The sequence below is a fragment of the Podarcis vaucheri genome, assembly GCF_965113315.1.
Source record: "Podarcis vaucheri genome assembly, chromosome: 2".
NCBI lineage: Eukaryota > Metazoa > Chordata > Lepidosauria > Squamata > Lacertidae > Podarcis > Podarcis vaucheri.
Genome location: NC_138760.1, coordinates 30,995,619 through 31,018,977, shown reverse-complemented (window position 1 = coordinate 31,018,977; position 23,359 = coordinate 30,995,619). Strand labels below are relative to the sequence as shown.

Genomic DNA, 23,359 nt, shown 5'->3' with positions numbered 1-23,359 from the left:
TGGATTCCCATGAGATTTCAGGTGGCAGTTCAGTTCTAGCTTTCCTTTTCCACCTCCCTCACCACCTATCAAGGAGGCAAAATCATGCTGGGAATTAAGGGAATTAAGATGAAAGGCTGCGTATTGATACCCAGGAGAAAAGGATAAGGTTTAATTTGCATCCTACAAATCCATACGATATTAAGAGAGCATGATTTCAGGAGCTCAGGGGAATAATCACTAGCATAATAAATAACCCATAAGGCAGGGAAATGACCTTTCCCAAAGAAACAGATGAGAAATAAATATCCAAATAAGCTTCATTTTTTCAATAAAAAGAAAGCCCATGGTATCAGCACGACAGAAGAGCAGATGGTGTTGCCACGAGTGTCCTAGTGAATGGGATATGTGTACCTCCCTGGATTTGCAGAGGTGGGTGTTACAGATCTTAAAACGTTCTCCTTGGATGCAAACAACGCCTCTGTGGAAAAGCCAAGGCCAATCTCCAGTTAAAATGCAAAGGTTTATAATTACTCACCAACACCTTTGTCACACAGACTTCATTTGAAATGGATTCTAGGCCTCATGAAGGCCACTAGAAGACACTGGATTAAATGTCATGAACAGGAGGAATCATGAGGCTTAGAAGCTGAGATATACGGTATATGCACATTTTAACCCACCAAAGTAGCAGAAATATAAAGATCACAATATAATGGCAAGTAAAAAATATGGATATGTGTGTATGTTTAAAACTATCCCCTTCAATGCAAATAATTTTAATGTGCATACATTAAAATTCTTTTTGTACTAATAATTTGTGGGTTTTTTCCATGAAGTAAGTTACATTTGCTGCTCAACAGTTATATTCCAAGCAGTCCGAGGGAGCCGGCATTTGTCCACAGACAGCTTTCCAGGTCATGGTTAAACTGCTTCTGGCACACTGGAACGCTATGATAGAAACCAGAGCGCACAGAAATGCCATTTCCTTTCCTGCCACAGTGGTACCTATTTATCTACTTGCACTGGTGTGCTTTTGAACTGCTAGGTTGGCAGGAGCTGGGACAGAGCAACGGGAGCTCACCCATCGCGGGGATTCGAACCGTCGACCTTCTGATCAGCAAGCCCAAGAGGCTCAGTAGTTTAGAGTACAGTACCACCCACATGGGATGCGGGTGGCGCTGTGGGTAAAACCTCAGCACCTAGGACTTGCCGATCGTTCGGTCGGCGGTTCGAATCCCCGCGGCAGGGTGCGCTCCCGTTGCTTGGTCCCAGCGCCTGCCAACCTAGCAGTTTGAAAGCACCCCCGGGTGCAAGTAGATAAATAGGGACCGCTTACTAGCGGGAAGGTAAACGGTGTTTCCATGTGCTGCGCTGGCTCGCCAGATGCAGCTTGTCACGCTAGCCACGTGACCCGGAAGTGTCTTCGGACAACACTGGCCCCCTGCCTCTTAAGCGAGATGGGCGTGCAACCCCAGAGTCGGACACGACTGGCCCGTACGGGCAGGGGTACCTTTACCTTTTACCTTTACCACCCACATCCCTTAGGTGGCTGTCAGAGGCAGTGCCCACAGAAAAAGGAGTTGGTAAAAGGGACCTACTCTTGCTTCTTCCACATTAAGCCCCAATATGGGTGTTAAAGGTTTATTTATTTCTTCTTCTTCTTCTTCTTTTTTTTCTTCTTTTACAAACACAAAGACTAGAAATTGTGCCTCTCTTTTAAAATTTGAAACTAAGCCTTGATGAATGCATCAGTTTTCTTTTTTAAGCTCAGAAGCATGCTAATAATAAACACAGATCTGTCAAGCACAAGTGAATTGCAATAGCAACAGTTGTATGTATTGACTGGTCATATGGTTTCTGTAAACCAATTTCAGGGTTTTTGGTTTGGGGGTTAGTTTTTTTTACAACCACATAGTGTGTAAATTTAATGAAATTAATAAATATCAACCAACTTTGGCAGAAGTCCTTCTCTGAAATGGATGGTAAAATGAATGATGAAATGGATGATGTGGGATGTTATATCTACAGAGTTTGTAGCAAACCTCCCTGTGCTGCCCATTGTTTTTTACGCTTGCTAGCATGGTGTGGCTCCTTTCAGTGCTGCAAACACATGAAAAACAACACAGGAGGCAGCAGTTGCGGGTTATAAGCTCAACTTGATCGGCATAAGGTATGAGTGCTATGGGTTACCTCTGTAGCTGAATACATAACACTAAATTTTCTCAGGCTGCTGAAATGAGGAGAGCTAACCAGGCATGGGTGTTCATATTATTTAAAAGGATGGTGAGTTCAGCTCAGTTGTGGTACTGAAAACAAGTAGGCTTAGAATGTGCTCAGAGGTACCCTGTCCTCTAATTATAAATCTCTTAAATCTTTTTCACCTGATTCTGGTTGGTAGATCTTGCAGGTTCTAGTATGAAACAGAGTAGATTAGACAATCTTGAAGTCTGCCCATCCCTGCTCTGACAGATGCAAGGAATATATTGTTGTCGTATGCGTGCATACAAGACATCTGATGCATCATTAAACCAAATCAATCAACATCTTATCTGCTGATGTTGGTGTTGATTTAAACCGTGTTCGTTGGGACTCTGTGAATAAGGCCCACTGTATCGGTTATCGACTTGAGTTTGGAAACATGGCAGAGTTTGGCCTTGCTCCTGGTATCTCCTTTAGAGGCAGGTGTGCAATCAGACTGGAGAAGAATGGCTGAGTCAAATGGGTAGTGTTCTGAGGGCCGCATGCCAGTGATGGGCAACGCCAGAGGGAAAAGTGGGTGGAGCAACAAATGTAAATCTTACCTTTGGAAAATGCGCCATTTTCTACACACATTCACACATCCTTCTCTATCCTCCAACCAGACAAGCGAGAGGCATTATCGGAGATCAAGGACATATTGCGGATGGGCAAAAACACTCAAGTGCGAAGCCTGGGCAGATTACCCACTACACCAGCATGGCATAGCGGGTAGTGTCTCAGAGTAGGACCTGGGAGACCAGGCTTCAAATCCCCATTCGGCCATGACCTATGGCCAGTCACCTGTTGGTTTTTTTGCAGCATAAAATACTTCACAGGGTTTTGGTGGAGATTAAATGGCGGGGGACCTTGCCAACAAAGGTCCGTATAGCAAAAGCTATGGTTTTCCCAGTAGTGATGTATATGGAATTGAGAGCTGGACCATAAAGAAGGCTGATCGCCGAAGAATTGATGCTTTTGAATTATGGTGCCGGAGAAGACTCTTGAGAGTCCCATGGACTGCATGAAGATCAAACCTATCCATTCTGAAGGAAATCAGCCCTGAGTGCTCACTGGAAGGACAGATCGTGAAGCTGAGGCTCCAATACTTTGGCCACCTCATGAGAAGAGAAGACTCCCTGGAAAAGACCCTGATGTTGGGGAAATGGAGGGTACAAGGAGAAGGGGACAGCAGAGGATGAGATGGTTGGACAGTGTTCTCGAAGCTACCAGAATGAGTCTGACCAAACTGTGGGAGGCAGTGGAAGACAGGAGTATCTGGCGTGCTCTGGTCCATGGGGTCACGAAGAGTCAGACACGACTAAACAACAATAAATGGCGGGGGTAGGGGTGGGGGAGGAGAAGCAGGTACAATACTTGAGCTCCTTAGAGAAAAGTCGGGATAAAAATACTCACATTTGTGGAACTAACAGAAGCCTTAATATACATCTTACCATGTAAATTGCGTCAGTCATACATAAGTGCCCCAATCTCGCTTGAGTCGTACTTTTAAAAGTGTATGATTTGTTCAACCAGAACGGGGATACGCAGGTTAACTGGCAAGCCACATCTTTTTGCACAATTTACACTCATGGTTGCTGTTCCGGTGAGTGATACTGTACATCTGGAAAAGTCTGTCTAGGTGTGTAGCCGAGGTGAGTGTGGTAAGAACTGAAACAAAGCTCTCCCGCCATAAGTCATATATCTATTGCTACTGCCTGTTTATAAGCTGTGGAATGATGAAGAAGAAGAGTTCTGGGAACATGGCAAGTCGCTTTATTTATCATGTGGCGGAAACACTTCTGTGCTTTGCCTGTTCCTTGACATCTAGAATAAGATAGATATATGAGCCCATATTTGATGGGATTATGTAAGAGTATTACAATTCCAAGCTGGGGATGAATGGCTCATCATCTGTTATTTCACTTTTTTCCTCCACCCCCAGTCACTATTTATTGTTGCCTTTTCTTTTAGAAATATATCTAGAACTGTGGACCAAACTGATGTGGAAATGTATCTGTTACAAAGCTAAAAGAATACATCCACAGGAAAATTCTCTTAAGATTTTAAGAATGGCAGCAAATTTTTTCATAGGGGAACAGTTAAGGCCAGAGGCACCAGCTCACGAGGGGAATCGGCGGGTGCTGACATTGTGATGTCCTGCATTTGAGCATTGCACTCCCGCTTCCTGAGCCGGGCTGAAGCTTTCCAGGCTTTGGGAAGGAGGCTTTAATACTTTAATACTCTAATTTATCAGGAACAAGCCTAGTCCCCCTCATCCACTCACCACACACCACTGAACCTTAATGTCTGTTATGCCTTCACCACCTCATGACCAAGGCAGCAGTAGCCTTGTGGCAAAATGGAAAGATCTCCGAGAGCCCTGTTTCTTTCTCCACAATTCCAAATGCAGATCAGAATCACCACTTAACCTATAAGCATCCACATTTAGTTTCCGAGAGCATGTGCAAAGAGCCAGACTTCTTATACGTGTCTGAACTTTCCACTATATTCTCACAGGAAAAAACTGCTGCGTTCTGCTTCTTATAACTTGATGCAACTTGGCATACCCGGCCAGGTCTTCCAGACATAAGGAAAGCCTGAGGTTCAGTTTTATACTAGATACCGCTTTTATTCATGTGCCTGGCCCAATAAGCATCCAGGCTCTTAAGACCGTCTGTTGCAATGTGTATTTTCAGTTTTCCTCACAGCAAGCGCGAGCTAGGCAAGCATCCCTGATGCCTCGGGCAAAAGCAAACATTGTTCCCTGAACAAACCGAAAAGAGATTCACTTACCAAGTGGAAGCAGAAAACGTTTCCTTTTATCAACACTATTAGTGCTTTGGATAAACTGCTGCCGAACTGTATCCTTCGCTCATTCTCTGGCACACACAGGGAGACGGAGAGGACATTGGAACACCTTGTTTTCTGACAGAGGCATGTTGTCAACAGCTGAAAGGGTGACAAGCAAAGAGTGTGTCGAAACCTACTCATGAAAGGGTTGCCTCCTCCAAATCTGCCCTTGACCTAGGCTTTCTGGCCCTGTTCCTGAGCAAAGTGTTTCCCCTTATCTCCGTTTGTGGCGCTCTGTAGAAGAACAGCTCAGTGGGGACAAAATCTGAAACAATTACCAGACTAGGCCTGATTCATTTAAAACCAGCTTGATGGTAGCCACTGGAAAACCACTTCCCCACAGTTTACCCTCACGCCACCTCAGTACCTTGTACAGATTTCATCCCGTGGCCACATACTGCTCATGTTGTTTCCCCCACAATGCATCCTTTCCATTACAGCCATTGTTGATGGTTTGGAAAAAAAGTACCATGGTTTGCACAGCCTCACATCATCAACTGCTATGGAAGCAATGTGGGACCAAAGCATGTGGAAGCGGGTTATATGACTGAATATATGAAGTGTGCCTTTGTTTATAGCAGTAAGAAAAGGGGGGGGGGAGTTGACACTCTTTATGGGGCTAACTGGTTTGATGCAGTATAAGGCCTTGTAGGTCACACAGCCATTATGTTCAAATCCCCATATCGCAATTAACCTATTAGGGCCTTTCTGCATGATTTAACTGAAGTGGTTGCAGCACCTTCACCAGACTGAAGAAAACCCAGCAAAGCATTCTTGTTGAGGGAGAAAAGCTGTTTACCACCAACTCAGATCACCGAATGAAGTTGCTGGTAGATTAGAGGGAATGGTTGGACCCAGAAAGCACCCTTTTCACGAACGTTTTTCCTTGCAATAGTGACACGGGCACTTATTGGATATTGCCCATGATAGAACTGCCAAAGTATCTTTGCCTTCTTGTAACAACTGGAGCCCCTGGTTCTTCTTTTTTGTTTTTGTTTAATATAATTTTGTCCCCTTTTGGATGTTGAGAACCCTGAACAGTTCTCAAGTGTACATAAAAGGCAGCAGGGAGAACTATCTCACACCACAGTACAGTGGTACCTCGGGTTAAGAACTTAATTCGTTCTGGAGGTCTGTTCTTAACCTGAAACTGTTCTTAACCTGAGGTACCACTTTAGCTAATGGGGCCTCCCGCTGCCGCCATGCCACCATCACACGATTTCTGTTCTCATCCTGAAGCAAAGTTCTTAACCTGAGGTACTATTTGTGGGTAAGCGGAGTAAGTGGGTAACCTGAAGCATCTGTAACCCGAGGTACCACTGTAATGCTAGACTTCTCCATTCCAGTTTTCTGTTGTTTGTTGGCGTGGCGATTTCGCTTAATTTGGCTAGTGCAAGGAAAGTGCTAACAACCAGAACACTGTTATCTCCAGTATTAATTATTTATTATTATTATTATTATTATTATTATTATTATTATTATTATTATTATTATTATTATTATTATTATTATTTGTATACTGCTCTTTACCAGCAGGTCACAGGGCAGTTCACAGCATAAAATCACAATATAAAAACTCAAAATACATAATAAGAACAAGAACAAGAACAAGAACAACACAATAATCCCCCCTTCCACAACACATTTTAAAAGGTCACTGGATGTCAATCAGCCAAAGGCCTGGTTAAAGAGGAACATTTTTGCCAGGAGCCTAACGGTGTATAATGAAGGGTTTCATCTGAAAAGACCTTTGTCTTTTAGGATGCCACACCATTTTCTCTTGCTTTCACAAATCCACGGGTAGCGCCAGCTACCCTGAAGGGATCCCAATGCAATCCCAAGGTACTAAATGCTTAACACAAACATGTTCCCTCTGATGTGACCACTCAGGCCACTATTGTTCTTTTAAAACATGATAAGAAAGGAGAGTAGGTGCAGAAGTGGAAATCTAAACCTAGAAAAAGAGGGACTTACCTGGGGGGCACTTGCATCCTTAAACGACAAGATTTCAGCCCTTTTTTCTGACGCCAGTGGTCTTCTGCTACCCAGAGAGTGCCCTCTGTCCAGCTTAGTCCATTCTGTCAATCCGTACCCTTTTAGTCTTGTTAATTATTTACAGCAGAATTTCCCATGGCAGCTTGTTGATCCTGAACTGCTACGATTTTGAGGCTCTGTATAGTTTAAACGGCAGAACGTACCATGCTGAGTTAACCCATGCCCCAAACAAGGATCCATCTGCGGTGTGAGGAATGCTTTTAAGTCTTGGAGAAGGTGCTCTGAGAGCAAGTGAGATTAATTGCGTGCCACAGAGCAAGCTGCGTTTCTTGTTGAGTGATCAGGTGGCGAGGCAGTTTGCTAAAGTCCACCCCCCCCCAAAAAAAAGGAGGGGGAAGGAAATTCTCCAACCACCAACACTGGGACCCTATTTACACCATATTATGTAGATAACCAAAAGCGATATCTGATTGGCGCAGAAGTCCTTATAGATGCAGTGCTCATTAATGACCTACGAAGGTAATTTAAACCAAAGTAGGAATCTTTTGCCCAACATAGGGCTCAAACCTATGACCCTGAGATTGAGCGCCTCATGCTCTACAGACTGAGCTATCCCAGATAATACTTGAACAACTGACTGCCACTCTGTTAATGCTTATAATAATCTGGGCAGAAACCCATCTCCCCAACCTGCCTGGCAGGATGCACTGTGGATTATTTTACACAGGGGCAGCCAACATAGCATTCCCCAGATATTGTGTACTACAACGCCAAACACTGCTGCCCATTAGCCATGTTTGCTGGCACTCATGGGAGTTGTAGTCCAAACCGGGATGGAACCAGATTGGCTTTCCCTGTTTTGCACACAAACTATTGAGTCTTTGACAGGTTAGCTCACATCATCTAGTAGTTACTAGATTCAAGGAGACTGTAGCATGCCAGAAGCAGATATGAGGAGTCAGCAATGTGTAAGATGCAACAAAATCTTCTGGAGACCGATCTAGACTGCAAACAAACAAAACCCCTTTATGATCAAGGAAGGGCAAGGAGGACAGATAATTAAAGTATAATTTATCTGACTAGCTTCATCATACTTGCCTGTCTTGCCCCAGGAGAATACTGAGTAGGCTTTTCCACTGAGGATTTCCCAGGAGTGTGAAAACTAACAGGCTTTCAATGGGCCATTTTAGCATGTAAATTACTTAACTGGTGCCAAATGTGAGGGGTGTTGTTGTTTTTTGCTTTCATTAATTGCAGTGTGGAGCAATTTTTGATTTTCATCAGGGTTGCAACTGGGGAGGAGAAAATTAAACTTCCCCTCCTCACCCAATGCAGTCCCAAATGAAGGCCCCCCCCCCACTTTCAGCCTTAGAAGGCAACAAACTCACTGGGAAAAGAAATGCATTTTCTGAGAAACGTATGCATTGTGACTTGAGTACTGGGGAAATGCAACAGAACTGCATATTCCTTCCTTTATATTTTTTTTTTTTATTTTTTTTTTATAATAATTTTTATTACATTTTTTACAGAAATAACAGAACAATCAAAGAATAAAAAGAAAAGACAAGAAGAAAGGAAATAAAAAAGAAAAAAAACACGACCACTTCAATGACTTATTTCAAATTTCCATTGGGCTTCCCCCGTCCCCCGCACAATGCATTCTTAACAATAAATTTATCAGCAAATTATACCCTTATTTCGTGTATTTCTTTATATTTTCAATTGCAATTTAGATTTAAATCTCTTGGTCACCATATACTCTAAAAATATACCATAATATCGTTTTTACCCATTTAAATCTTGGTTCTTTCATAAATCTTATCAAATTTCTTAAATATTCAAGTTTCATTACTGGAGCTAAGTTCCCAATCATACGACATCTTATGTTTCATATAACTTATAATACTTTTGCAAATAGTCTTTGAATTTTTTCCAGTCCTCCTCCATTGCTTCTTCTCCCAAGTCCCGGATCCTTGCAGTCATCTCGGCTAGTTCCATGTAGTTCATCAATTGCGAGTGCCAGTCCTCCAGTGTGGGCAAATCTTGGGTCTTCCAATGCTTGGCGATAAGAATTCTTGCTGCTGTTGTAGCGTACATAAAAAAGGTTCTATCCTTTTTAAACACCTTCTGGCCGACAATGCCCAGAAGGAAGGCCTCTGGTTTCTTGGGAAAGGTGTACTTAAACACCTTTTTTAACTCATTGTAGATCATTTCCCAGAAGGCCTTCAGTCTTGGGCAGGTCCACCAGAGGTGAAAGAATGTCCCCTCAGCTTCCTTGCATTTCCAACATTTGTTATCGGACAAATGGTAAATCTTAGCTAGCTTAACCGGGGTCATGTACCACCTGTATACCATCTTCATAATGTTTTCTTTCAAAGCATTACATGCAGTAAATTTCATACCGGTGGTCCATAACCTTTCCCAGTCTTCAGACATAATATTATAACCAATGTCCTGGGCCCATTTTATCATTGCTGATTTAACTGTCTCATCCTGAGTGTTCCATTTAAGCAGCAAGTTATACATTCTCGATAATAACTTGGTCTTTGGTTCAAGCAATTCTGTCTCAAGTTTCGATTTTTCCACCTGGAAACCTGTTTTTTTGTCTAACTTAAAAACCTCATTAATTTGGGCATAATGCAGCCAATTTTGCACCTTATCCTTTAGTTTTTCAAAGCTCTGCAGTCTCCAATTACCTCCAATATTTTCTATTATTTCCCAATATTTCGGCCAGTATGCCTCCATATTGGTTGTTTTCCGAGCTTTGGCCTCTATTGGTGAAATCCACCTCGGAGTTTTACTCTCCAATAAGTCTTTATATTTTTTCCAGACCATATATATTGCTTTTCTGACAATATGGTTTTTAAACATTCCATATGATTTACCCTTGTCATACCACAAATACGCATGCCAACCTAACGAATTGTTAAAGCCTTCCAGATCTAGGACATCAGTGTTTTCTAGTAAAATCCAATCTTTCATCCAGCAGAAGGCCGCCGCTTCATAATATAACCTTAAGTCCGGCAGGGCAAACCCCCCTCTCTCTTTTGCATCAGTTAATATTTTGAACTTTATTCGGGGCTTTTTGCCCTGCCAGACAAACCTAGAAATATCCTTCTGCCACTTTCCAAAGCATTCCACTCTGTCCACAATCTGCAGGGCCTGAAACAAAAACAACATCTTTGGCAAAACGTTCATCTTTATAGCTGCAATTCGGCCTAACAAGGATAATTTCAGTCTTGACCAAATTTCTAAATCTTTTTTAACTTCTAGCCAACATTTCTCATAATTGTCTTTAAATAAATTCAAATTCTTAGAAGACAAGTTCACCCCCAGGTATTTCACTTTTTTAACAATGTTTAGTTCTGTCTCTTTCTGAAACCCTTCTGTTTCCATAGCCGTCAGATTTTTCCCTAACACCTTAGTTTTTTGCTTGTTCAGCTTAAAACCCGCCACCCGACCAAATTTCTGGATCAGATCCAAAACTCTTTTTGTACTGGGTTCTGGCTCCTGTAGTGTTAAAACCAGATCATCTGCAAATGCTTTCAGTTTATATTGTTTCGCTCCGACCCATATTCCTTGTACCTGCCGATCCTCCCTTATCATGTTCAGCAAAACCTCCAGGACCGAAATAAACAATAAAGGGGATAGGGGGCACCCCTGGCGTGTTCCTTTTTCAATATGAAGTTCTTCTGTCACCACATTGTTCACTATCAACTTAGCTTTTTGTTCAGAATAGATTGCCTCTATTCCATTCTCAAACCCCCTTCCCACTCCCATCCCTTCCAAGTTTTTCTTCATAAATTTCCAAGAAATATTGTCAAAGGCCTTCTCCGCATCAATAAAAATTAACACTGCTTTGGTGTTAATATTTGTTTGTAAAAGTTCCAGAATATCAATAATATTCCTGGTGTTGTCAAACAAATGTCTACCTGGGAGAAAGCCTGCTTGGTCCTTATGGATTACTTCATTTAATACTTTTTTAAATCTGTTAGCCAAAACATCCGCAAATATTTTGTAATCCACGTTTAGGAGTGAGATGGGGCGGTAGTTCTTAAGTTGAGTCTTTTCAGTTTCCACTTTAGGTATCAGTGTGATGAATGCTTCTTTCCACGTATCTGGTGCCTTCCCTCCCCCCATAATCTGGTTGCAAACCTCCTCTAGTGGTTGTGTCAAATAGTCTTTTAACGTCCTATAATACTTGGAGGTGAGTCCATCCGGTCCTGGAGATTTGCCCAACTGCATATTCTGAATGGCATCCTCAATTTCCTGTTGTGTTATTTTGCAATTCAAGATTGATCTCTTCTCTTGAGATAGTTCTGGAAGGCCATTTTCTTTCAAAAATTGTTCTATCTCGGCTACATCCTCGGATCCTTGTGTATATAATTTTTTGAAATATTTCTGGAAGCACTTTCTAATTTCTCCGGGTTTCTGGATGTTCTTTCCTTCAACTTCTAGATTGGTAACATAATTTAATTTTTGTCTCTTTTTCAACTGCCAAGCTAGCAGTTTCCCACATTTATTTGCCGACTCAAATGATCTTTGTTTCATTTGTTTAATTCTCCATTCCACTTCTTGGTTGATCAGTTGCGCATATTGTGACTGGTGGAATTTAATTTCTCTTAGAGTCTCTTTTGATTTTGGATTCAATCTTAATTTTTTCTCACCGTCTCTTATCTTCTCCAATATCTTGTCTTTTTTACCATTCCAGAGTTTTTTCTTAATCGTATTCTGTTGTATCAGAAACCCTCTCATAACAGCTTTACTCGCGTCCCAGATTGTTCTTTTTTCCACCGAGGTATTTAAGTTGATTTCAAAATAGTCCTTTAAAGCTTTTTGGGCCTTCTTTACAATCTCTTGATCTCTTAGCAGGTTGTCATTCATTTTCCATCTGAAGGAATCGGCAGTAGTAAATCTCATTTCCATTTTCAAAGCGTTATGGTCGGAGCAAGTCTTTGGGCAGATTTCTATTTTTGTAGTCTTAGGTGCCAGCCCTCTAGTTGTCCAAATTTGGTCGATTCTTGTCCATGACAGGTGGGCTTCAGAAAAGAAAGTTCCTTCTTTACCTAGGGGGTTTCTCGTCCTCCATAGATCGATTAAATCCATATTGTCAGTTAGTTCAAAGAAAGTTTTTGGTAGTCTTCCATCTTTAGTCAAGTTCTGATTCTGTGACTTATCCATCAAAGTAGAGACAACCCCATTCATATCTCCCATCATAATGATGTTAGAATAGTCCAGATAGTCCAATAATGTCTCATGCAGCTTCTTATAAAATTCTGATTTCCCCTCATTTGGTGCATAAATTCCCAATATCAAAACTTTTTCTCCTTGGGTCGAAATTTCAATAGCCAGGATTCTTCCTTGTTCATCTTTAAACAAAAATTTTGGTGAAAGATTCTCTTTGGCGTAAATCACCACGCCTCTCTTCTTTACTCTGTCTGATGAGATAAATTCTTGACCTAATCTTTTATTTGTTAACACTTTCCTGTGTAGCCTGGTCACATGTGTTTCTTGCAAACAAATTATATCCAAATTCTCTTTCTTTAAAATATGGAAGATCCTTTTGCGTTTTTCAGGGGAATTCGCGCCATTAATGTTCCAACTATACAGCTGCAGAGACATCTTGTGTCAATCTGTTGTTACTCTTGTTGGGTATCTTCTTTTTTGTCCGAATCCGAGGGTGGTAACTCTTTTCCTAACTCTGGTGGTGGCCAAATAGCTGCCGCTCCTTTCTGTAAGTCTTCTCCGTGATCGTGTAGAAACTTCTGGCTATCCTCTTTCGTTTTGATTTTTATCTTCTTTCCTTTGTATTTAAACGAAAGACCTTGTGGAAACTCCCACCTGTAAGGTATTCCGTTACCTCTCAAAAGTCCAGCTAGATCCGTATAGTTAGCTCTTAGATCCAGTAATTGTTTAGGAATATCCTTGTAAATTTGTGCTCTTCTGTCCTGGATCACAAGTGCTTTGTTGAAATGTAAATCAAGTAGCTTGTCTCTCTCCTGTTTAGTCCTTAAAATAATCAAACAGTCTCTAGGCCTGTCCTTCCCGGCAACTCTTCCCAATCTAAATGCAGTCGTTATTTTGAAGTCTGTATCTTGATTTATACCCCAGAATTTGGAAAATTCTGCCGTTAAGAAACCAGTCAAATCCTCTTTCTCAATCTCTGGGATAGAGCGTAATCTCAAATTATTTTCCCTGTTTCGCAATTCCACCAAAGACAGGTAGGCCTGCTGGTCCGTAATATGTTTGTGGAGCGGCCTTACCTCTCCTTTCAGTTCCTCCACTCCTTTGGCTGCAGCCTCTGCTTTCCCAATCGCAGCCTCCGCCAATTTTCGATTTTCAGATGTTACGTCGTTTAGATTACCAATATCTTGTGAGTGTTTAGCCACCTGTTCTGAAAGTTTGGTAATTGAGGATGTGGCTAAGTCAATTTTTGCAGTTTGATCATCCACTTTTTTATTCAAAATTGCGAATTGTTGTAGCATTTCCTCTAGCAAAGTGTTAGATCCTCCAGATGCCATATCCTCACCTGTTAATTGTTCAGCTTCTTCAGCTGGAGTTGTTGGCGAGGGTGCAGTCTGTAAAACAGCAGGGACCGAAGATCTACGTCCCTGAGAAAACAGGGTTGTTTGTGTCAGTTTGCCTTTCCCTGCCTTCGACGCAGCTCTTGTTTTCACTCTGTCACTCATTCCACACCTGTCTTAGGATTCAAGGTCAAACTGTCAAAAGTTTCATGAGAAAGACAGGCCTTGGAGTAAACAACCAAACCACAGAGAGACAATAATAATAATAATAATAATTTATTATTTATACCCCGCCCATCTGGCTGGGCCTCCCCAGCCACTCTGGGCGGCTTCCATAAAAACCAAAAATACAATAAAATATCACACGTTAAAAACTTCCCTGAACAGGGCTGCCTTAAGATGTCTCCTGAATGTCAGGTAGTTGTTTATCGCCTTGACATCTGCTGGAAGGGTGTTCCACAGGGCGGGCGCCACTACCGAGAAGGCCCTCTGCCTGGTTCCCTGTAGCTTTGCTTCTCGCAATGAGGGAACCGCCAGAAGGCCCTCGGCGCTGGACCTCAGCGTCCGGGCAGAATGATGGGGGTGGAGACGCTCCTTCAGGTATACTGGACCGAGGCCGTTTAGGGCTTTAAAGGTCAGCACCAACACTTTGAATTGTGCTCGGAAACGTACTGGGAGCCAATGCAGGTCTTTCAAGACCGGTGTTATATGGTCTCGGCGGCCGCTCCCAGTCACCAGTCTAGCTGCCGCATTCTGGATTAGTTGTAGTTTCCGAGTCACCTTCAAAGGTAGCCCCACGTAGAGTGCATTGCAGTAGTCCAAGCGGGAGATAACCAGAGCATGCACCACTCTCGCGAGACAGTCCGCAGGCAGATAGGGTCTCAGCCTACGTACCAGATGGAGCTGGTAAACAGCTGCCCTGGACACAGATTTGACCTGTGCCTCCATGGACAGCTGTGAGTCCAAAATGACTCCCAGGCTGCGCACCTGGTCCTTCAGGGGCACAGTTACCCCATTCAGGACCAGGGAATCCTCCACACCTGCCCGCCTTCTGTCCCCCAAGAACAGTACTTCTGTCTTGTCAGGATTCAACCTCAATCTGTTAGCCGCCATCCATCCTCCAACCGCCTCCAGACACTCACACAGGACCTTCACCGCCTTCACTGGTTCTGATTTAAAAGAGAGGTAGAGCTGGGTATCATCCGCATACTGATGAACACCCAGCCCAAACCTCCTGATGATCTCTCCCAGCGGCCGCATGTAGATGTTGAAAAGCATGGGGGAGAGGACAGAACCCTGAGGCACCCCACAAGTGAGAGCCCAGGGGTCTGAACACTCATCCCCCACCACCACTTTCTGAACACGGCCCAGGAGGAAGGAGCGGAACCACTGTATAACAGTGCCCCCAGCTCCCAGCCCCTCAAGACGGTCCAGAAGGATGCTATGGTCGATGGTATCGAACGCCGCTGAGAGATCCAGCAGAACTAGGAAACAGCTCTCACCTTTGTCCCTAGCCCGCCGGAGATCATCAACCAGTGCGACCAAGGCAGTTTCAGTCCCATGATGAGGCCTGAATCCCGACTGGAAGGGATCCAAATGGTCCGCTTCTTCCAGGCGTGCCTGGAGTTGTTCGGCAACCGCTCGCTCAATCACCTTGCCCAGGAATGGAAGATTTGAGACTGGGCGATAGTTGGCCATCGTGGCCGCATCTAGAGATGGTTTTTTAAGAAGCGGTTTAATAACCGCCTCTTTCAGCGGGTCTGGGAAAGCCCCCTCACGGAGGGAAGCATTCACCACCCCACGAAGCCCATCGCCCAGCCCTTCCCGGCTTGCTTTTATTAGCCAGGATGGGCAAGGATCCAGGAGACAGGTGGTTGGTTTCACTCGTCCAAGCAGCCTGTCCACATCCTCGGAGGCAACAGATTGGAATTGATCCCACTCAACTTGACCAGACAGAACTCTTGCACTCTCCCGCCCCGGCCCTGCTCCCACGGTGGAGTCTGCTTCTTCCCGAATCTGAGCGGTTTTATCTGCAAAAAACTTTGCAAAATCATTGCAGGAGAACATGTGGCCCGTACTGGGCCCCGATGTTGCAGGTGGTTCCGCTAAATTGTGAACCACCTGAAAAAGTCTCCTGCTGCTGTTTTCTGCAGATGCAATAGAGGCGGTGAAGAAATTCTTCTTCGCCGTCGCTATCGCCACTTGGTAGGCTCGACGTTGAGCTCTAACCTGTGTCCGGTCAGATTCGGAATGAGTTCTCCGCCACCGGCGCTCTAGCCGTCTCAACGATTGTTTCATTGCCCTCAGATCCGTGGAAAACCACGGGGCTGTCCGGGCTCCATGCAATCGGAGAGGGCGCTTCGGAGCCAAACAGTCAATAGCCCTGGTTAACTCCACATTCCAGCGGGCCACCAGGGAATCAGCTGAAAGGCCATCAACATGGGATAAAGCATCCCCTACCACTCTCTGGAAACCATTTGGATCCATTAAGTGGCGGGGGCGGACCATCCGAATTGGTCCCACCTCCCTGCAGAGGGGATGGGTCAAAGCAAAGTTGGTTCCCAGAAAGTTGTAAATCCCAAACTCCACTAGAGGGAGTGATGTTACAGTTCAGGAAAGAAGAAACAAAGTTTCAGTCGCCATTAAAGTTCCTTCAGTTAAGTAAATTAACAATAGTCCTTGGAAAAGACCTTTTCCCTCTGGCAGAGCTCTCACAATGTTGCCACAAGTTTCTTAAAAGGTGCAAGGTACAGTTGTTTAATTGTATCCAACAGTAATGCCTCTAAATATCCATTTCAGGTTGTAAATATATCCGCAAAGTAGCCTTTTGTCCCGCTGCAAGTCCGGAGACTGGGGGTTTTAAAGTCTTTAAAGTTTTTAAAGGTCTAGCAGAGGAGAAAGTCCCCAAATAAGGTACAGAAAATAACAAGAAAATAAGAGTAACTTGCCTCCTTCAATTTCCGACTTCTCTAGACGTATGATGTCTCTCACTTTAAAACCTCTCTGTGCTGCTTCCAGCTTGTCAGATCTTTGCCTTTGATCACTAAGCATCGTCGGGAGACGGACTTCCTTTTTCTCGTCTCCCGCTTTCAGCCGAATTCATAAATTTGTAATCCAATTTCGAGTAAGTCTTACTCACGAGTAGTTGATTTGTAATCCAATGTAAAAGGAAGAAAGGTCGGCGCTCATCAGTAACAGCCGCGCGGCTTCACTCCCGCAGAAAGAGCGATGAATCCACAGCACCGCTTCCCCTCCGCGCTTCCGGAACCCCTTACGGGGTCCCTTCTTCGTTTCGGGGGTCGCTCTTGGTGCCCGCCGGATCCCACGGCCACGAGCTCACTCTGCTCGTGGTTTTTCTTAGTGGGTCGTCGCTTTGCCGCAGCGAACGACCCTTTCCTGCGGAGCCCCTCTTCGCAGCGCAAAGAGGACCGCCATTACTTGCTTCGCGCCGCCTCCGGAAGTCCCATATTCCTTCCTTTATAAACCTACATCCTGAAAAAGCCTGCAGTGCACAGTGCCCTGAATGCCACTTCTCTGCTGCCCTTCTATTTCCAAAAATAAGCCTGTTTTCCAAGTGCTAGGGAGCAATAGTATTTAATTACATGATTGGAAAGAGTTAGAAACTTTGCATTAACTCATTTTCTTAATGGGTTGCAGCTCTGAATCACCACCAGACCCCCCTGGACACAAACAGAGTTAATCTCTTTCCTGGAGCCTATCGAGCCAAGAATTACGTGAGCATTTAATTACTACTCAGAAGCGATTTCCTATTAGGGGCCTATAATGCACATTGCCGTGGCTTGCATAAATGTGTAGGACCCACATCAGCCACAAAGCGCTTAACTTAAGGTCGTCTCGGTGCACGCAGAGCCTCAGAATTCAACATGCTATTTTGATAACAAAATGTCAGCCAGCTCCACGAAATGCAGGGGAAAGGAAGGAAGTGCTCAAAAACTGTTGCAGAACACAAAAGCACCTTCAGGGGCAACAACTCCTGTAGCTGCTTCTCATTAAGCAAGCTGACCAGATACCAGAGTGGCCTGCCCTTTAACAGAAGCTTGAGCTGCATAAATCAGGTGCCGCTTATCACAGCATGGAGAGAAACATTATCACCTACCAATATCAGGTGCAGAGGCACAGTACAAGGGCTCTCTGGGTTTCTTTGGGACCTTTCTTCATCTTGTCTGCAGTGACTCAGGAGTAACATGTAGACTAGTCCTGATACAGGCAGCTGCTTATGCCAGACAAAAATTGGCAAGGAGTAGCACAGAAGTCAATGATTAACAGCATGGCACTTATTTTAACTAAGAACTACCATACTCTTGCAGCAGATTTTTTAAAAAGGCTGTGTTGCTCTTTGTGTGTGTTTCTCACCATTTGGCACCCTGATAGTTATTGGATTTCCCTGGAGATAGAGTCATCTCACATACCCTCCAACATTTCTCCAATGAGAATAAAGGTAAAGGGACTTCTGATCATTAGGACAACTCTGGGGTTGCAGCGCTCATCTCGCTTTATTGGCCGAGGGAGCCGGCGTAGAGCTTCCGGGTCTTGTGGCCAGCAGGACTAAGCCGCTTCTGGCAAACCAGAGCAGCGCACGGAAATGCCGTTTACCTTCCCACTGGAGCGGTACCTATTTATCTACTTGCACTTTGATGTGCTTTCAAACCGCTAGGTTGGCAGGACCGATGAAAATAGGGATGTCCTATTTAATAATAATAATAATAATAATAATAATAATAATAATAATAATAATAATAAATTAATGATGATGTTACTATTTATATCCCACGCATCTGATTGTGTTACTCCAGTCACTCTGGGCAGTTTCCAACATATATAAAAACATAATAAAACATTAAGCATTTAAAAACTTGCCTATACAGAGCTGCCTTCAGATGTCTTCTAAAGGTTGTATAGTTACTTATCTCCTTGGCTCAGGGGTCGGACAACTCCATGCCCTCCAACATTTCTCTGATGAAAATAGGGACATCCTAAGGAAAAGCAGGACATTCCAGGATCAAATTGGAAACTGGGACGGCTTTTGTAAATCCAGGACTGTCCCTGGAAAATAAGGACACTTGGAGAGTCTGATCTCATGCCAGGGATCAGCACCTACTAGCTCCTGGACCAAATCCGGACCCTTAAAGGCCACTGCCTGACTCTGCAATGGGAGGCTCAGAGGCACAGGGAAGTGGCAGCTCTAGCTTCTGGTAAACTATTTGCTGGCTATAGTCTGAAGCTGTGGGGAGCCCATGGCATTGCTGGTTCTATGGTTGTGTGAGTCCTTGGTCAAGATGCTCTCAGTAGGCCTCTTGGTTCATTCCCGGGCCTCTTTCTCTTACTCATGCCAGTCAGGAGCATCCCTTGCTCTTCTACCTGCTTACTCATCTGCAAAGGGCAGATAACAGCTAGTAGCAGCAGCAGCAGCAGCTACAGCAAAGAGCAGCAGACACAGGAACTTATAGTGGAACTTGACAGTTGCCTAATGAGGCTGACCTCCAGAGATGGTCTTGTCCATGGACCCAGGAGAGATGGAAAGCCCTACCACACAGAGACCCATATAGGGGGGGGGAGAGGGGGGAAGAGTACTCAAGGGGGAGGTTTAGTTAGCATTACAACAGACAAACCTGTTTTGTCAAGAAATAGCAGCTTGCATTATTTACGTTTTTGTAAGACCCTAATTTGTTTTGCTGACAATAATCTCCCCCTCTCGCCTCTTATAGATTTAAGCACAATAAAATTGCAAATCAGGCTGCAAGATTCAATTTCTTGTCACACATTCATCAAGGAAAGAATTTAATTTAGATTTGCAGCATGCCATTTTTCAGCCAGCTTTGAATTAGTTTAATGTGACAACGCCAAGACACTAGAGGCAAAAGGGGGGGAAAGAGGAGTCAGGTTTTTTAACAGCAAAAAGGGTGCATGGGTGAAGCCTGCAGGAACCTCCCCACCCCCACCCCAAATTGATCTCCCCCCAGAGCCAAACTTCCGCCAAGCAGGCTTCTATAGTATATGAGCTCAGTGGGGAAGTAAAGCCCCTCAGATTGCATAAGAGGTAGACTCTGGGTGCATATCCACCCCCAACACCTCTCTTTCTACATGATGGAAGCAGATCTAGGAACACACAGATCAAGCCGCCACCATGACTTGCTTGACCCGCAATTTCCAAGTAAATCTGTTGAGGATTCAAATGCCAGTTTACCACTGCCACGAGCCACCACTGTAATGGCCCTCAGAACTGCTGAAACGCCTACATTTCAACACCCAGCTGACTATATTTATTCAATATTCAATTGATATTACTAATCACTCAGTCCAAACGGTTGTGAGCTGTGTGCCGTTGCTGTTTCTGTCAAGCTCAGCACTCCCTTTCACGAGCCGCGTGGAGCGTGTGTGTGGCGCTTGCAGGCTTTTCCCTCTATCCCTTCCCCCACCTCCCGCAAAAGCCCGCAAAAGCCGCGCTCCCTTTAAAGAGCGCACAGAGCATGTGTGCAGCTCTTGGGGGCTTTTCCCCTAGGAGGGAGAAGGTCTCCCAAAGTTGATAGGCATCGCCATTCAAATGATGTGTGTGTGTGTGTTGCATCTTGTGATCGATTATGTGTGGTGAGGCTTACCTGCCCTCCCCATATTCTATTCAAGTTGGCACCCCTGCCCCTTATATTGTCAAATATAAGTGGCATTAGTTTGCTGAGAGATGCTGGAAAGGTTATGCAGAGAAGAGTTCCTGTATCTATGGGCAGTGGATGTGTTTATCCTGTCACAACATTTAGGAACACAGTATTTGCTGAGATGTCAAGAAGGAGTATTCAGGGTGGCTTGTCTTAGTGGACTCCAGGCTCACATTATTCAACATATTTGTGGGAACCAATATAAGTTTATACACACACACACACACACACACACACACACACCTGATAATTTAAATGTTAGCAGCAGCAGCTCTCTTGGTGTTATCTTAAACTGTGAAAATCTGCCAGCAAACTCTTGTGACAAGATTGCACAGATCTAACTCTAAATTCTCTAAGCGGAAACTCTTCTCCATGAGAGAGAAGTGAGAAAAGCAACACACTACACAAGACAAGCTGTGGTGCTAAAAACCATAGCTCTGGGAAAGGACTGCAAAATCTCAATTACTAGGTTCTAAGCATCCGTCTATGAAAGTGTGCAGCCTATGGACAAACCATGTCCCCATTACCAACCGTTTAATGGATATTATTATTATTATTATTATTATTATTATTATTTATTAGTCATACCCCTCCCATCTGGCTGGGTTTCCCCAACCACTCTGGGTGGCTCCCCAACAGAATTAAAAGCACAATAAAACATCCATCATTAAAAACTTTCCTAAACAGGGCTGCCTTCATATGTCTTCTAAAAGTCAGTTGTTTATTTCCTTGACATCTAATGGGGGGGACATTCCACAAGGAGGGCGCCACTACTTCTCGTAGGGAGGGAACCACTAGAAGGCCCTCAGAGCTGGACCTCAGTGTCCGGGCTAAACAATGGGGGTGGAATCCACCATTGCTGATTTCCTGGAACACAACATAAAATGGGGTAGCCAGCTTGTCCTTTGCCCGAAGGACTCCGCTTGTTCACTTCAACCTCCTTACTGGTCCCATGAATGTAGAAAAATTGTATTATTTTGTTTGATTGAAATTGAAATAACACATTTCAAATAACACATGGGTTGCCTCAGCCATTCTGGGCAGCGTCCAACATATGTAAAAATATAATGAAACATTACAAAACTTCCCTATACAGGGCTGCCTTCAGATGTCTTCTGAAGATTGTATAGTTACTCATCTCCATGTCTTGGGGGGTTGCATAACTCCATGCCCTCCAACATTTCTCCGATGAAAATAGGGACGTCCTAAGGAAAAGCGGGAAATTCCGGGATCAAATCAGAAACCGGAACAGCTCCTGAAATGCAGATAAATTGTGCAAAAAGCTTTGCCTGCTAAATTTCTGTGTGCTAGACTGTCACTGAAGGCAAAGGAGCAGAATGGTACCATGCTCACCCCCAGGCCAGTCAAGCTGAATGTTTATGCAGCAACTCTGTTAGCATTGAATATTACAACACACTTTTTTTTTTAGTTTGCTGTAACAAAAGGTCTACATAGCTCTCCTCTGGAAACTTCATAACAATTGCCTAAATAAATTGTTTAAAGCAATAAAATGTAGCAAAAGACCTGGTTAGGTGCTTGATGATTTCGTTCCCTTCAGTTTTGTAGCCACAGGGCCAAATTAGGAATCATGTGCCTCTTTGCATTTAATGTGCAGGCATTTCCTGGGGGACTGGAGAGGATTGATAATTACCAGCCCCACAGCAGCTGTTTGCAGCTTAACCCTTTCTTCCCTTGCTGTGGTCCTAAGGTCATTCTTTCTGAAGTTCCCCCGTGCACATCTGAGTATGTGTGGGAAGTTCATTCCAACTCAGATAGTACTTTGAGAGAAAGGATTTCCGCAGGGGGGAGGAAACTGTTAAATCCCACTCCCTCCACACACACACTTGCCACAATTCCAAACATTATCAGCTTCCACCAGACAGCAAAACTAGTTTTTAATCAAATGGCTGATGAGCCACTATACATTCATGGAAGGCTTTTCTTTTCGTCTTGGTGAATTGCAAGTTGTACAAGTTGTGCAAGTTCTTTATTAAAATGTTTAATAAATGTTTACTAACTGCAATTGCTGATTCCCCTTGAATGAGGTCAAGGCCATTTGAAATATCCCTAACTGATTATTGGATCCATGTCTACTCTTAATTGCCTCCATCCTTCATCAGCTCTGTTAACATGTGAGCTGCAAAGGCAATGTTATAGCTACAAGGGGACTGACTGCACAAGCAAGAAGGTTTAAAATCTCACACTCCTTGCCATCTTTAATTCAGTCCAGTGGTGGCCAACAATCCTCCAGTTGTTTGTTGTTGTCGTTTAGTCGTATCCAACTCTTCGTGACCCCATGGACCAGAGCACGCCAGACACTCCTGTCTTCCACTGCCTCCCGCAGTTTGGTCAAACTCATGCTGGTAGCTTCAAGAACACTATCCAACCATCTCGTCCTCTGTCGTCCCCTTCTCCTTGTGCCCTCCATCTTTCCCACTCCAAATACAGTGGTACTTCGGGTTACATATGCTTCAGGTTACAGACGCTTCAGTTTACAGACTCCACTAACCCAGAAATAGTACCTTGGGTTAAGAACTTTGCTTCAGGATGAGAACAGAAACTGTGCAGTGGCGGCACAGCAGCAGCAGCAGGAGGCCCCATTAACTAAGTGGTACCTCAGGTTAAGACATAGCTGTCAACTTTTCCCTTTTCTTGCGAAGAATCCTATTCGGAATAAGGGAATTTCCCTTTAAAAAAGGAAAAAGTTGACAGCTATGGGTTAAGAACAGTTTCAGGTTAAGAATGGACCTCCATAACAAATTAAGTTCTTAACCCAAGGTACCACTGTAATCTCATCCCTGACTATTAGCCTTGCTGTCTGGGGCTGATGGAGTCTAACAACATCCAGAGAGCACCATGTTGACTATCCCTTAAGTCCCTTAAAAACCTCTCAAGTGAATGGTGGTGGTGGTGGTTGTTACTATTATTACCCAGCCACTCTGGGTGGCTTCCAGCACATATAAAACATAAAAAAGTCAAACATTAAAAACTTCCTGATACGGGGCTGCCTTCAGGTGTCTTCTAAAAGTTGTATAGTTATTTATCTCCTTGACATCTGATGGGAGGGCATTCCACAGGGAGGGTACCAATACCGAGAAG

General features: G+C 43.9%; 1 protein-coding gene and 1 long non-coding RNA gene across 8 annotated transcripts in view; both read right to left on the bottom strand.

Moving 5' to 3' along the window:
- The window catches only part of SSTR2 (somatostatin receptor 2), a 29,085-nt gene extending 21,744 nt beyond the window's left edge, over positions 1-7,341 (bottom strand). For 3 of the 7 annotated variants that reach the window (XM_082212728.1, XM_082212730.1, XM_082212732.1), the window contains exons 1-2: positions 7,045-7,341; positions 5,014-5,169 (exon numbers count right to left, since the gene is read on the bottom strand). The gene's annotated coding sequence lies outside the window, so the exon portion shown is untranslated. Of the gene's footprint in view, positions 1-517; positions 535-5,013; positions 5,170-5,429; positions 5,573-7,044 lie in introns of those variants that run through there. The other 4 variants (XM_082212731.1, XM_082212734.1, XM_082212733.1 and 1 more) reach the window with 4 other exon arrangements.
- Positions 1-23,359, bottom strand: part of LOC309526729 — a 66,315-nt gene that overhangs the window by 27,580 nt on the left and 15,376 nt on the right. The gene's annotated exons all lie outside the window — the stretch shown is intronic.